General features: G+C 43.7%; 1 protein-coding gene across 1 annotated transcript in view; it reads right to left on the bottom strand.

The window, feature by feature from the left end:
* SCRN1 (secernin 1) overlaps positions 1-14,042 on the bottom strand; it is a 60,740-nt gene extending 46,698 nt beyond the window's left edge. Inside the window, exon 1 of the mRNA XM_040644132.1 lies at positions 13,916-14,042. The gene's annotated coding sequence lies outside the window, so the exon portion shown is untranslated. The remainder of the gene's footprint in view (positions 1-13,915) is intronic.
* Positions 14,043-14,660: the final 618 nt, after the last annotated feature.

Here is a 14,660-nt window from a genome sequence, read left to right as displayed (position 1 = left end):
CATTCCTGAAGTGAAAACAAGACAAAAGATAGTCACTTAGGAATTGGTTTTTCTGTCATAGGTCTACTCTTGGGATCATAAAGGATAAATAAGGTGTTTGGGAAAGGAATTATCTAACTAGAAATCGGATGTCAATGCTAACCGAAACTCATGAAAGGCTCATCAAGCTCTGCTTCCAAGAAAGAAAGATCCTACTAAGTGTTCTGTTGAAAGCTCAAGGTAGCAGAGCGTAAGGCTTTGGGAGTCCACAGCTAGGGAACTGCAGTCTCTAATACTCAGTGCCTTGAATGAGGAACTATTTCACAGAAGAAAGACCACACAGGGTAGTAAGAAAGTAAGCAGGCTTTGGAGTCAACCTAGGTTCGAATCTCAGACCACTGTCACCTTCCCATGACAGGATAACGATGGGGCTGTGGTGAGGCGAAAATGAGCTGAAACTTGCAAATACTTACAAAGTGCTCAGAATACCATACAGGACACGGTAAGGACTCAGTCCTCATGAGGATGAGAAAAGGTACTGAGGAGGGCTGTTGCTTTGTCAAGGTCTGATCTGTTCAGATTTCAGATATGGGCTTTTTCTTGACATATCTACATGCTCTGTCACCTTTTGAAGATTTGGTTCATTGTCCCTTGATGTCTTGGCCCTTTCTCTAATTTCAGGGGCAACATCTCCCTGTGACAGTCACCAGCCTCAGTCATCAGCACAATCTGCAGCTGACATACCTCTGAGCAGCATGAGGTGGGACGGGGGTGGCAAGCTGCTCGTTGGTTTGGTTTGGCCCAGGGTGTTGTCCCAGAAAGTGTTTTTTAAAATCTGAATTAGCACCTAACATTTTTAGATCTAGAGTTTCTTCATAGAAATTCAGATACTTCTGAAAACCCAAAAGATCTGGCAACCCTGGGAACCCATTCTTACATGACATCAAGACTGGAGCTGAGTAGGGGCTCCTCCCCACACTCCCCTCCACTCCCTGACACTGAGGCCAAAGACAGTGCCTCCTGGCCTCACCCTACGGCTATTGCTTTTCTCTTTATGTTTTCAGTGTTGGGTCAGCTGTACTCATTTACCATGCCTACTTGGCCCTGCAGCCCCGTGTGTACAGAGGCAAGAGCATGAATGATGCACTTTAAGACAAACAGACCCTTGCTTGTAGCCTGACTTCACCCGCCAACCGCAACAAACAGGCAGGTTATGAACTCTCTGCACCAGAGTTTCCGCATGTGAAAATGGGACTAATCCCCCATACACAACAGAGCATAGCACTTGCATTTACGTGAGAGCATATGGAAAGCGCCAGGTCCTGTGGCTGTGTACAGTGGGCAATTAATAAATGTTTACTTTCCTCCATCTTACTGGTGATGATTTGCCACCATTACACCAATCCCTACTATGGCTCCTTCACCCTTTCTCATCAACGGTTTACACCTCGCACACCAGACACACGGTCCAAAGTGTAACCAAAATGTGCATACAGAATCAAACTGGAGTGATGGAGCCCCCAGATATAAACCATCGATTTGCAGAGAATGCAGATGACACCAGAGGGAGGCAATCAGGAAGGTCTAGACTCGGAGAAACTATGGGACAAATCTGATTTCTTCAATGACAACAACAAAAACTGCAAGGAAAGAAAGTTTAAGAGACAAAGTTACTTAGGAGATGTACCAGCCAACTGCACAGAATGGAATTTATTTGGGTCCTGATTTAAATAAACAATACAAAAACTTTATAAGACAATTGGGGAAATGTGAACACTGATCGAATATTTGATGATATTAAGGAATTCTTGTTTTAGATATTCTGACATTGTCGTTATGTCTGAAAAAAGAGCCTGTATCTTTCAGAGGTACACACCGGAGTATTTCCATGTGAAATGATATAATGAAAGCAATCAAGGGTGGGACAAAACAGTGAAAGTTCAGATGAGACAAGTTTGGCTATGCAATAAATATGGCTAGAGTTGGGTAATGGGTACACAGTGGTTTAATATACTGCCCTATACTGTATACGCTTGTAATTTCTATAATAAATAACTTTTTAAAGCAAAGCACACGAGGGGTTCCTGGGTGGCTCAGTTGGTTAAGCATCCGACTCTTGATTTCAGCTCAGGTCATGACCTCAGGGTCCTGAGATTGAGCCTCGCATTGGGCTCTGAAGTCAGTGGAGAGTCTGCTGGAGATTCTCTGCCCCTCCCCCTGATCACACACACCCTCGCTAGCTCTTTCTTCCTCTAAAATTAAAAAATAAATCTTTAAAAAAATAAACAAAGCACAGCACATGATGAGATGTTCAAATTTCTTTTAAGGTTAGAAACAGCACTGGACTGATCTAATACAGGGAATGTTTTCTCGGAGTTATTACTCAACTTTTGGGGGCTTAGACACCTCTTTGAGGAAGGATTACTGGGGTAGGGCGATGGATAGGAATCTTAGTTTGGCTTGGTATGTCAGCGCAATGGGGAAAATGCTGAGCCCCTGGTTCCCACTACCCTGCCATCTCTCTTTCCTTCAAGTTTCAAGATGTTTATCCCTGCTCATCAGACTGTAAGTCCCACGAAGGCAAGAACTCTTACATAAGCCCTTATTTCCTGGCACCTAGTATATAGACCGGCACGCATTAAGACCTCAATAAATGTTTGTTGAATAAATGAAGGGAAAGGGACATATCTATATTTTACCTTCAATGAGAGAAAAAGAGCAGGAAAAGCTCATTTTGCCAAGGTGCTCCCATGCTGTGGTTCGGTCCATGGTCCCACCACGCATCAGAATCATCTGGGGAGTATGTTAGAATGCAGATTCCCAGACACACCCTCCTTGCAGATTCTGTTCAGTAGATCTAGGCTGAGATTACAGGCAGCATATTCTAACAAATGCCAGTTCAGACTGGTGTGCAACGCCCGTTGGTGCAGGTTATTTAACCTCTTTGCTTCTCACAGCATTATTCATTTTTTCTGCTGGCTCTTTGTGGAAATTTGCAGCACACACATAACAGTATAATAAACCCCCTTAAGGCATCCACCAGCCTCAGAGGCCATCAACTTTCTGCCTTGTTCTTTCTCAACTTTATTTTTAAGGAAACCATCTAATTTTAATTGAATGTTGCTGAATTCAGCAACAGTATCGGCAGCAATACTCTGCCTTGAGCATAAAGGTGGGTGAAACCCATCTCTGGTTAACTTGAGAAAGCAGGGTTTTCTTTTCCCTAATATGACAAATGGAGGGGTAGGAAGCTACGCTTTCTTGGTCTCCAGCTTGAACACAGGGAAATCAGAGTACAGGATAATCGGGAAGATTTGGATTGTTAATTGTCATTTCAATGTTTTGCATTTTGTGCTACTTTAAAGAAGTAAAGTTTCATCCAACTCCCTAAAAATGCCATTTTTTAAGAAAGTGTTCTTCATTGACAGAAGCAAGACTGGCAACTACCATGACTCCTCTGCCTTGGCTAGAAAGTGAGAATTTGAGCCAGAAAAAGAGAAAAGTTAAATATCATTTCAAGTAGCTGAGTATTTCTAAATCAGTAAGATGCCTAAGAAATGTCCTCTGCATACATTTTTCTTTTTTTTTTTTTTTTAAAGATTTTATTTATTTATTTGACAGAGATAGAGACAGCCAGTGAGAGAGGGAACACAAGCAGGGGGAGTGGGAGAGGAAGAAGCAGGCTCATAGCAGAGGAGCCTGACGTGGGGCTCGATCCCATTACGCCGGGATCACGCCCTGAGCTGAAGGCAGACGCTCAACTACTGTGCCACCCAGGCGCCCCTGCATACATTTTTCTTAATGACTGAAATGATCACAAACAGTTGTTATTCATTCCAAAAGTACTGCAATAAAGGTTATTAGCTAGAAGAAATGAAAAGAGTGTCTGTTTAAAAATTGCAAAACCCAGGGCACCCGGGTGGCTCAGTCAGTTAAGGGTCCAACTCTGGGTTGAGGTTCAGGTCACGATCTCAGGGTCATCAGATGGAGCCCGCTGTTGGGCTCCACGCTGGGCGTGGCATCTGCTTGAGATTCTTTCTCTCAGGGCGCCTGGGTGACGCAGTCAGTTGATGCCTCTTGGTTTCAGCTGGGGTTGTGATCTCGGGCTGGTGGGATCCGGCCCCACGTCAGGCTCTGCACTGGGCATACTCTTTCTCCTTCTCCCTCTGCCTCTCCTCCCACCCCCACATCCCCCGTTCTCGAGCTCTCTCTCTCTCACTCTCTCTCAAATAATAAATAAATCTTTAAAAAAAAAAAAAGAAGATTCTCTCCCACTGCCCGCCCCCCCCCATGATTTTAAATAAACAAATAAAAATTGTAAAACCAAAATTCCAGGCCATTAATGACCATTCAACTTCATCATAACCCCTGATAATTTAATGGGCCACTGCTGCTTCATTCGCCTCCCCCAAAATATAGCCATTTAGATGATCATAAGAATCAAAAAACAAAACAAAACAAACATATGTAATTACCTATCTATATATATCATGGAAAGCTGGAAAATATATAAATACACAGAATCAACCTGGTGAAATGAAAAGAGGTCACACAAATTAAATATGGTATCATTCAAAATATGTATATTATCTAAATAGATGATACAAAAAGATAAGCAAATGCAACAAAATGTTTAAGAGCAGTAGTGTCTCTGGGTTGCAGAATCACAATTTCTTAACCTCCATATATTTAGGTATTTTCAAATTTCCCACAGGGAAGTACAGTATTTGTAATGAAAATATTTTAAAAAGAAAAAAGAAAAGGAAGAGTCGTAATCAAAATAATCTATTATCCTGTCTCGCCACAGGTAGTAAATATGGTCTTGCAACAGGGCAGAAACCCAGGAATTGGAGAGAACCGTATAACTCGGTCCTGGCAAATGCACTCATTTTACCTTTGGGCCAAATCTGATTCTGCTTCATTTGCACTATATGGTCACAACGAGAAATATGAATAAAGCAAAATGTCTAACTTAATGATTCATGGGACAAACTAGTAACTACGGAAATGCAGAGTTTTCTATATATAGTCAAATGGAATGCTGTATCTGCATTTATTCATAGAATAAGTTAAGTGGTAAATGGTCACTTTACAAAAGTATTCTTCAAATCACTCCAGAATTTCTCTATAATACAAAATATTCTAATATGATATTTTCCAACTTATAAATGTCAAAAAATTTTCATGGAAACCCCCACGTAACAGTCATTATAGTTGGCTTTGGTAACACTTCCAATGGATTTGGATGTACTAAATGGCAAGAGAACCCTATACTATTTGAAAAACAGTAGTGCAGATATATATGGCTCATTATTTCGTTTGTGTACATTCAAGGTTGGGACACATGTGAATTCAAGGACCATCTGCAAAAACTCCACCACACCCAGTGGTCTGTCCATCACTCTGGGGTATTTAAAATATAGTATCACTCACAAGAAAACTCAGGCTGCAAGACTGGCGACTATCATGACTCCTCTGCCTTGGACAGAAAGTGAGAATTGAGCCAGAAAAAAGAAGAGCCCTTTTAGGGATTTTAGAGTGAAGGAAAGAGGAGAGATTAGTTGAATGGCATCCATTTCTCATGGATGTAACAATTTTTTAATTGCAGGAAAGAGTAGATAAATAGTACAAGCAAGATTAATTCTCCACTCAAGCTTGCCAAATTAGAAAAATATAGTCTGATCAAGTTCATTGTAAGGAAGATGTCTTCCAATACGTGGCAGGTTGGAAGACATTTTGCATCTTTCATAGTAACACAAAGAAAGAAAATGACTTGCATCACATTAATGACATAGGTTAGACTGTGCAGTTAAATTAATCTCTCTAGAAGGTTACATTATAGCTTTTTAAGAAAGGATCAGACATTAAAAAAATAAAAAAATAATAAAAATAAAAAAAAATAAAGGATCAGACAGGTCCCAATTCCATGTACAGCTCCTCCATTTACTAAGTTCTTCGTCTATAAAGTGTAGCCATGATGTCCACCATGAACTATTATGGGGATTAAATGAGATAATATATATAGCATATACAGAATAGAGAAACACCCAACGCTTGCTTCTTTGACTTGTTCTAAAAAAACAAAGTTCTTGAAACATAATGATAATGGAGATAAAGGAAGAATGTGTTTGAGGTAGGCAGGTATGTGGTTAGCTGCCAAAAGCATTCTCTGTGGGAAAGATCTGGAAGCTACTAAGCAAGCCACATCTAGGGTCCTTTCATTTCCTTCTGTTCTCTTTTCTGACATTGCTGCCATTGTGTCCACTAATTTGGCAAGGTTGCTTTGAATTATGACCTTCCTATTCCCACCATCTGTTTTCTTCTCCCATCTAAATAATGCATTGTCTATTCTGATCTTTTCCCATTAATGTGACTTGATATGTACCTGTTAACTCTGCAAACTGGGATTTCAGAAACACTTCTCAACATTCTCTGTCCCTGTAAAAAGTTGGTTAACTATTCATTTCCTACAGAAGAAATTAACTAATAAGACTAAATCTTGCCGGTAACCAGAGGATACCTTTACTACGTCTAGCAAAATGTGACTTAAAAACAACTTTGTAAATACCCTTTAATGTTAGAGCCATTTGCTGTGTTTTACCGTTAGAAAATGCATCCCATTTTATTATCAAAAGAAACCTGTATTTGTATATATGAATATATGCATGTATATACGTATACATATATGTATGTGCACAAACATTCATGTAAATATAAATATATACAAAAGGGGGGAGAGAGAGAGAGAAAAGAACCTTGAGGATTAATGGATTAGTATCTAAGAATTGGCAGTGAAAGTAAGGATGGGATACACAGATAGAAGCTTTAAATTTAATTTATCTAGTTATGTCATTTTAAATTTATAGCAAGCTCATATTACTTTGTTGGGGTTTTAATTATTAAAAAAATCTGATTCCTTTGGTGCTTAAGAAAGACATTTTAAGACATTTCATTTAATTCTTTTAGGTCACTAGGGCACTTCTAAGTGCAAGTTTAAAAATACACTAAGGTTTTACTTTGAGAGGAGAAGAAGATATTCAGAGGAGCCTCCGATCGCTACATTATTTTAGTTAGAATTTTTAAGAAGTCAGATGAACTACCAATATGTATTTTGAGCCCCTAATCACCTCCAAAGCACCTTGAGAAAAAAAAGCACCCAAGAGAAAATGGAACTACAACAATGTTTTCAAGGTCTTTATCACTAGAAGAGGTGCTCATGAGCACAAACGAGAGAGAACAGCACCCCAACTGAAAATAAGATTGGAAATGCTTATAGGAGCTTGCAAGGATATGTAGCTCACTTTAGGGGGGTATACTAAGCACTGGGGAAGCTAGGCTAAATATATATAACTATTAAGAACAGAAGAAGGGAACATTAACCTCTCTCTGCTTCAGGTGACGCTCAAGCTGGTTGGCCCTCAGCTTCCTTCCCTCCCAGTTACCCTGACTGAGTGACCTGACAGTCCATCCCCTTCAGCTCCCCACCACCCTGGACTGGGCTGCTGATGTGGGGAGCTTCTAGAGGAAGGTGTGATTAACGCCTCCACCACTCTTGCCTTCTTGGATGGCAGGTTGTTCCCCTGTCCCAATGGGAATGGGACATGTGATCTTAGCCATCCTTTCCATTACAAGAGCTTTGCAACTATCCTTAAGAGTTGCTGAGAAGACCATTCCATTTAAGGGCCAGACTGGGGGTAAGGATGACAGTGAGGGTCGAAGAGACCCACAGAATGATGGCAAAGAATGTGCCTATCCCTGGGTCAGGGCAGAAACAAAGTGCTAGAGGGGTGTGGTCGATCTACCTCAGAGACAAAGCAAGTACAGATCCTACCTCACGCCCAATAACTGTCTTTTACATTTCTTGGCTCTTCCATCCATTTGCTTCCCAAGTTCCATTAAACTTTTCAAAAATCTGGCAAAATGTTTCCAGAGCCTCTCTGGACCTATGATCCAAAAATGATACTAGCTTTACAGAGTCATTTGACAGGAGTAATTAAATAATTAAAATCACAAAATCTTACATTACTACATATAATAATGTAAAACACATAAAATCTTACAATCTTACATATTACTATTATTATTAAGAGTATGAAGCATTCACTATGTGCTTAGTAATATGCTAAGCAAGATACATATAAATATATATAACATAGAAATAATAAAATAACTTAATCCTCACAATAACCACATCACAAAGGTATTATTATACCCCCCTTTTTAAAAGATTTTGTTCATTTATTTGAGAGAGAGACAGAGCACGCACACGAGCAGGGAGAGGGGCAGAGAGAGAGGGAGCAGCAGACTCCCCGCTGAGCATGGAGCCTGACACAGGACTGGATCCCAGGACCCTGAGATCATGACCCAAGCCGGAAGTCAGACACTTAACCGACTGAGCCACCCAGGCGTCCCTTAGTATCCCCTTTTTTAAAGATGAGAAAATTGAGATCAAGAGTGGTTAAGTCTTGTGCAGAGTCATATAACAAGAAAGTAGCAGAGAGAGAACTCAGACTCCAGAATGCCCTAACCACCCGACTCTACCTGCCATCCAAAGGCAGGAAGCGTCTCTGCTGGTGTGAGCATCTACGCCCATCATTGGAGTTCTGTAGTTTTCTTTATAGGGCTTCTGCCCATTTTCGGATACGTTTACTAGAGAGAGATGTACAAACCCTCAGTGAAGAAAACTGTAAGGCTTTGTGGAGACATGGGAGAAGATCTGAAGGGAGAGATGCTTGTGCTTTGCTGGGAAGAGCCAATGTTATATGGAGCTGTCAGTCTTCCTACGGTAATCCACGGAGTCACTAGGCAGCAATCAATCTTGGTTACAATCTGACCAAAAATGATCCTGGAGCTCATTAGAAAGGATGTGGGACAAGACAAAAAGTTTCATAAATGAAAACTAATGAGGAAAAACTAGCCCTGCATAGTATTAAACCACGTTAGGAAGTTTCAATAATTACAACAGTTCAATACTGATGCAAGAATAGACAGATTAACAGAGCAGACACTACTGAAATATATCCATATAATGTCGGAAATTAGTGTAGGATGAAGGCTGAGTTTGAAAGCAAGGTGAAAGGATGTATTAAACAGTAAATGTTGTTGGGATAATTAACTATTTGGGATGGGGAAAGCAGGAGAGAAATCTGTGCAGACCCCCAACACTCCTAATCTCCCCCCAAATGTTAATACTCAAAATTTTTAATTTTTCGAACACATATGGGTAGAATCAGAGGAAGGCTGGTCTTTTTGTTGTTGTTGTCCTCATATGTACATGTGTAGAAGTAAAAGTTATCTCAGTGCGTAGTGTTGTATGTAATAAAGTAATGTAAATGCCAATAAACTCTTTTTTTTAGAATTATATAATTTGCTTTATTTTTTTGATAATAATTTTTTATCATGTTATGTTAGTCACCATACAGTACATCCTTAGTTTTTGATGTAAAGTTCCATGATTCATTGTTTGCGTATAACACCCAGTGCTCCATGCAATACGTGCCCTCCTTAATACCCATCACCAGGCTAGCCCATTCCCCCACCCCCCTCCCCTCTGAAGCCCTCAGTTTATTTCCCAGAGTCCATAGTCTCTCATAGCTCATTCCCTCTTCTGTTTAACCCCCCTTCATTATTCCCTTCCTTCTCCTACCGATCTTCCTGCTATTTCTTATGTTCCATAAATGAGTGAAACATATGATAATGCAAGTTGGTACAGCCACTTTGGAAAACAGTATGGAGGTCCCTTAAAAAGTTAAAAATAGAGCTACCCGATGGTCCAGCAATTACACTACTGGGTATTTACCCCAAAGATACAAACGTAGTGAAAAGAAGGGCCATATGCACCCCAATGTTCATAGCAGCACTGTCCACAATAGCTAAATTGTGGAAGGAGCCGAGATGCCCTTCAACAGATGACTGGATTAAGAAGACATGGTCCCTATATACAATGGAATATTACTCAGCCATCAGAAAGAACGATTACCCAACATTTGCAGCAACATGGACGGGACTGGAGGAGATTATGCTAAGTGAAATAAGTCAAGCAGAGAAAGACAATAAACTCTTGTGTTAAAATATGCCGTATCTCCTCCCACGGGAACCATCTCGCAAGTCGGTGGACGGCTCTTATTCATCCCATTTAAAAAAGGAGATTGCGAAGCATCTCAATGAGGGACCCGCTCAAGGCAACACACCTAATTAGAGGCAGAACCAGAGCTTGGACCCTGAATGAGATGTGTTCATCTCATTTCGATGTGTTAGGTATGTTTGTAAAACCAGACATCTCAGACTTGGAAGTTACTTTCCAATATGACGTGTGGTTGTGTCCATGCTGCTTTTTCATCACCCTGGTTCCTGTCCCACCACCACCACCTCTGCCAACCACAATTCCACTGACTCCAAACTCTGGATCACTGCATACTCTGCTTTTTCCACCTCAGAAGTCTCATAACTCAGCAGCCCCAGCACACTTCATACTCACGCTCTCCAACTACCCAGGGTCCCTGAGCACTCCCTCCTGCTGGTCCTTCTCCATCCACTCTATCTCCCCCCTGCTTCTATTAAAAAGTCTCTCCCCTTACACACCCAGTTCTGTGCACAGTACCACACACCACAACCAACCTCCACTTTCCGTTAATGATCTAGACCAATACAGTGTAATGAAAGACAGATGTAAACCACATCATGTAATCTTATGTTTTCTAGGAGTCACATCTAAAAAAAGTAAAGAGAAGCTGGTGAAACTATTGTTAATAATATATTCTATTTAAACTGAATAGATCTAAAATATTACTTCAATATATAATCAATACACAAATTACTAATGAGGTATTTTAAATTCTTTTTTCATGCAAATTTTGAAATCTGGGGTGTAATTTACACATCTCAGTTTTGACTAGCCACATTTCAAGTGCTCAAGAGCCACACGTGGGTAGTGGCTACTGGCTACTGAATTGGACAGCAAAGACCTAGGCTCTCATTCCAATGAAAATGCCCCCAAACTTTCCTAAGGACTAATTACTACTGGATAAAGAGATCATGGGTGGCTTTTTAAAAATAACTGGATTACTGTTCTCCAACAAACACAAATTGCACACGGTTAAGTATTTCCAAATATTGCGATTTTAAATATCTTTGGTATATCAGGGGAATTTAAGTGAATGAATCTTCATATTCATGCTCTAATGCAAGTTATTCTTTTTTAAACAGCATGGATGGCATCATCATCTGTCCTCCCTTGCACATAATCACCCATACCTAGCTCCCATCCGCTTCACCAATGCGAATTACTCTCCCTGTTCCCTGCAACCCACGCACCTCCTCCTTCTACAGATCAATGGGCTGAAGAAATGGAATGCCCAGAAGAAATATTTTGTATTCTCACCACTTCTGCACAAATATTAACCCATGCACACTTTCCAGTTCGGCTTTAGTAGATCTGTGGTTACTGGTATATGACCAAGAGAATTCAAATTCAAATTCTAGAAAAAGCCTCTGTATCCAGTGCTGCTTAAAATTCGACACACTCAAAAGCTATTACATATCTCACTTTGGTTTCTTTGTAAAAGAAATTGACCCAATGATTCTCCCTAAACACAAGCCACCCATTTTTTAATCAAAGAATGCGTTTCTCACCTTAAAGAATACGACTAAAGTTATGTTTTTGGTGCTTAAATACAGAAGCAGTCTAGTCACTGGAAAATGCGGACATGAGGTGCACACAGCTTAAGAAGTTAAATGGTTTTGAATTTGGAAACTAAGATGTAGCCACTTACTTTAAATACCCATTGATTTTTAAATTCATGCTACAGTTTGCTTTTGAATTGCTCTGTTTGCCATCCTAATAATGACAGGTTTGTCCCTTTTGCCCAAGCTGTGCAAGGTGACATGTGGAACCCTAACCTGGGCAGCTCCGAGACCTGGATTTTGATCCTCACTGCCAGTTGCCAACCAGCTATATGACCTTGGGTGCAGCCCAATCACCCTGCTGGATTCAGCCTCCCTCCCGCGCTGTCAAAACGGGGTTGACAGCAGTGCTCTCTCAGGCTGCTTCCAGCTCGCCATTCCTGACCATAGCACTAATCTTCCTCTATTCCATTATCCCTGAAACACTTGCCTCCTCATGCGTATCCTCCTTCCTAAATGAGAAGATGGCTGGCAGCACAGCAATAAAACCGGAAAGAAAGGCTGATAAAAAAAAAAAAATCCTAAAATGAGTCACCTTTCAAGAATTTATCATTCTCTGATGCCTGGGTGCTTGATCATGGACCTATATATTCTTCCAATGAAACTTGTTCTAAGAACCTGGTATTTGTTATGTACTGTTCTTGGGTGATGTTTACACTAGACATTCATTTCTTTTAAAAGCCACTCATAGGTATAAAATAAACGGAAGTTATGCATCAAACAGACATAAGCAGCCATATAAATCGTCCTTAGTGGAGCCTGGAGAAAATCAGATCAAAATCACAGAGAATTCTAATTAGGTCTTTGCACCAGCTTTTAGTAAGTTAGAGAAGATAATTACAGCTCCCCAAACTTCCCACTTCACTTCCCCCACGACCCTGCTGCCCCCTAAAATCCAGCCTGCTGCACGAATCACTCCCTACCCCTTAGGACCAGCTGGAGAGCCTTCCCTGATGCCGAGGTCCTCACCAAGGCTTAAGTCAGGGGGCAGCTGATGTTAGCTGTGGTCTGTACGCTTCCGCCTGGCCTGATTTTTTTCACGCTGCCATTTTGAATTAACATAGGTTTCCTCTGCAACCCCCGGCATCTTCTGGTCAGGCTTGGAACATAGTTGGCGCGCGCACACACACACACCCCACCGGGAGAGCTGGACACAAGTGTAATTCAAGACCATCACGTCAGAATTAAACAGCAAATCCAGAAAGCCCATACGTAAAACCCTTACCAAGTCAGTTTTGAGTCACAGCGAATGACAGCTTCCTTAGATGCACTTGGGTTTCATGGACATTTTAAACCCCTAAATCCGAGTTCTCGTCAATTCTTTAAAAGTTCAAGCATCCCCCCTGTTTCGCAGACCACACTAGTCTCAAACCTCAGCAGTGATGTCGCCAAATAATCAGCGCCCTGACAGACAAGCGAACGGAGGACTGAAGTGCATAATCATAGCAGAAACGCGTGAGCGCCTTCTACCAGTAAGTGTCCTGGCGCCATGGCGTACCTGTCCTGACACCCCTCCACTCCCAAGGACCTCCCGGAAAGTGGCTGGGGGTTGGGGGGGGGTGTTGTGTCAAGTCCTGCAGCCCGCATAGACGACAGCAACAGCCCTTAAGGGGAGGGCAGTCCCCTGGCCATGATTCGCGATCGCAAACCGGATGGACGTGGGCGCAGAGCCAGGTCAAGGACAGCGGGCTCCACCAGGCAGCCATGTTCGCGCTACCCTGGTGGCAGGTGCGCTACCTCCCGGCAAGGTGCCAGGCCCACTCCACCACCAGCGCTGCCACCACCGAGCGAGCTGCGAACCTCGGGAGCAGCCCGAGAGGTGGAGGGTGGGGGGTCACAGGCACACACCCCAGCGGGGCAGCAACTTAGCTACGAGGACATGGAAACACAGGAAAAGCACCCGGAGGTCAGGGCAAACGATGGGGTTGGGGTGTAGAGGGGAGAGACAGGCTCACACCAGGCGGCAGTGCCCGCGCCCCGGGGTGGGGCGTCCCTCTCCTGCGCCCCCTCAACCTACTAGCCCGAGTCATCCCCACCCCGGCGGAAGCCACCTCTCCCCCGAGCCCCCAGAGACCCCAGCCTGCCCTAGCCACCACCCGCCGGGTTTCGGCCCGGAGTAGCGCTACCCGCCAGTTCGGAGGGACAGGGGTCGGCCACGAAGCAGAGGGGACGGCGATGGCGGACGCGGCCGAAACGCTCGGGGAGAAGCGGCTGCGGACGCCCTGCGCTCCCAGCCGTGCCCGCCGCGGCTCACCTGCGGGGCTGCGGGCTCCGGGCTCGGCTCTGCGGTGCTGATGCTGCGGCCGCCGAGGGTGCGGGTGCTGCCGCGGCGGCGATTACTGCGGCGACATCGGGGGCTGCAGCTGCAGTGGCGGAGGCAGCCGTCGGGCGCTTCCCCCTCCCCAGACTCCCGGCGCTCGGGCCCGCCGCCCCCTGCGAACAGCTGGCCCGGCTCACGTGACCGCTGGGCCCACCCCCGCCTCCCCCACCCGGGCCCCTGGGCCGCGCCGCACCCGCCGCGTCTGGGCGCAGGGGCTGCAGCGCCGCGCTCGGCCTGGTAGGGGAGGGCGCCTGGGAGCAGGGGAGCGGCCGAGAGGGCGGCTGTCGCCGCGGGAAGTGGCTCCCTCTTGGCTCGATTTTTAGTTCTTGGTCACGGCCGGGATTGCGGCTCTCTTGAGAGGGAGAACTCGGGCTTTACGGATTCAGGCCCCACTTCCTTCCCGCGCACTCCCGAACTCCGCAGTAGGGTTCCTACGAGCGGCCTCGGTGCCTAGGCAAAATTTCCCCGCGGAAAAACCAGTCCTGTTCGTCGTTGACTCCCAGGTGCAAGCCAACTCCCTGGTTTTAAAGGTGCTGTCCTGCGCCACGTTGCTAAGTGAGACCCGATGCTGGGTACATTGAAGCCCAAAGAGGTTAAGAAACTCGCCCAAGGTCACAGAGCAAATAGCAAAGCCAAGATTCCATACCTGGGTTAATAAATCCACAGACAGGTGACAAGT

This window comes from Ursus maritimus, unplaced genomic scaffold, assembly GCF_017311325.1.
Source record: "Ursus maritimus isolate PB19 unplaced genomic scaffold, ASM1731132v1 scaffold_3, whole genome shotgun sequence".
NCBI lineage: Eukaryota > Metazoa > Chordata > Mammalia > Carnivora > Ursidae > Ursus > Ursus maritimus.
The sequence above is the reverse complement of the archived record's forward strand: the minus strand, read 5'-3'. Positions and strand labels throughout refer to the sequence as shown.